The sequence below is a fragment of the Tupaia chinensis genome, unplaced genomic scaffold (assembly GCF_000334495.1).
Source record: "Tupaia chinensis unplaced genomic scaffold, TupChi_1.0 Scaffold144170_1, whole genome shotgun sequence".
NCBI lineage: Eukaryota > Metazoa > Chordata > Mammalia > Scandentia > Tupaiidae > Tupaia > Tupaia belangeri.
In genome coordinates this window covers 330,743-332,101 of record NW_006204026.1, presented here as the reverse complement: position 1 = coordinate 332,101, position 1,359 = coordinate 330,743, and the positions used below count along the sequence as shown (strand labels likewise).

At 35.6% G+C, this 1,359-nt stretch overlaps 1 protein-coding gene across 1 annotated transcript in view; it reads right to left on the bottom strand.

Moving 5' to 3' along the window:
• The window catches only part of LOC102500287 (olfactory receptor 10G7-like), a 9,550-nt gene that overhangs the window by 7,156 nt on the left and 1,035 nt on the right, over positions 1-1,359 (bottom strand).

Here is a 1,359-nt window from a genome sequence, read left to right as displayed (position 1 = left end):
TACAAGATCACTAGTTGGCTTTATTGCACTGGTTGGGGGTGACGTTTTACACTTACAGGGCACCGTAATAACAGTAAAACTCAACGGCAGAGAAATTGAATATCGGCCAGTACAAGGACACAAGGGAGGGCTCGTAAACTGGGCCCTGCCTCAGTTTCTTCCCAGTCCAGGCCCTGCCTTAGAATGGGAGGCAGCATCCTTACCAGCTTGTGTTGCCTGCATGGCCCTGTCAGCAATCCCTTCTCCTCCATTCTCCTCTCAGGATTTGGGCATGTACAAACATGTGCCTGATGTGAGTTTTAAGCCACTGGGTCCAGGACTCAAACCTTGGTTGACTATGTGGGAGTCTAGCAACAACCATTTCACCATCTGCTGATCTCTCAGGTGAATTTTTTTTTTTTCCTGCCCAGAGTGTAGGCTATCTTGATGAATGATCCATGGGTACTTGCAAGAAATGTGTATTATGTTAATGATGGACAGAGAGTTGCATAAATAGTAATTAGTTCAAGTTGATTCATAATTTTTTAAAATATTTTTGCCTACTTGCTTTACTCATAAATGAATTGAGTGATGAATACTTTCAATTTCAATTTTAGCAGTTTTAACTTTATGTATTTTGAATCACTGTTTTTGGTTGCTTTAGACCCGCAATGTTTTCTTGATTAATATTACTTAATGTCCTTTTCAGTGTGCTAATTTTCTTGGTCCTCATGTCAACTTTTTTTATTAATATAGACATTCTAGCTATTTTCTGATTTCGTTTTGCACAGTTAACCAGTATGTATCATTGTAATTGATATGGGCATTTTGTAGATGGCAGATATATGTTGTCCTCACGTGTACTTTAATATTTTGATTTTTAAACTTTAATGTAATTTTTAACGTTTGGGCTACATCTACCATGTCATTTTTTTAAAAGGCATTTGCTTAGGCACAGTCACAAATAAATGATCTATGATATAACCCCATACTGGTAAAGTCCCAAGTTTATGCACACAATAAATAAAAGGAAGCATATCATTAACTTAGATATATAAATTCTCTGTATCTGAGATCAATTAGACAATATTATTAATAATAACTCTATAGGTTAGAATGCAAGCATATTTATCATAAAAAATCTAATGGTGACTTCAACAACCCCTTAGAAAATATGTAGAAGATATATTACTGAGTAGATGGTTTTGAATAATGTCCAACACTGAAAAATGTACATGTAGTTAATTTCATGTTGCTATTTACATTTTACTATGAATTTCGAAATAAAAATGAAAATATCCTCCCAATATTTATTCTCTCTGAGAATGTGAGACTCTTTCAGCTTCCACAGCGCTCTCTTCACCTCCTTGTTCCTCAGGG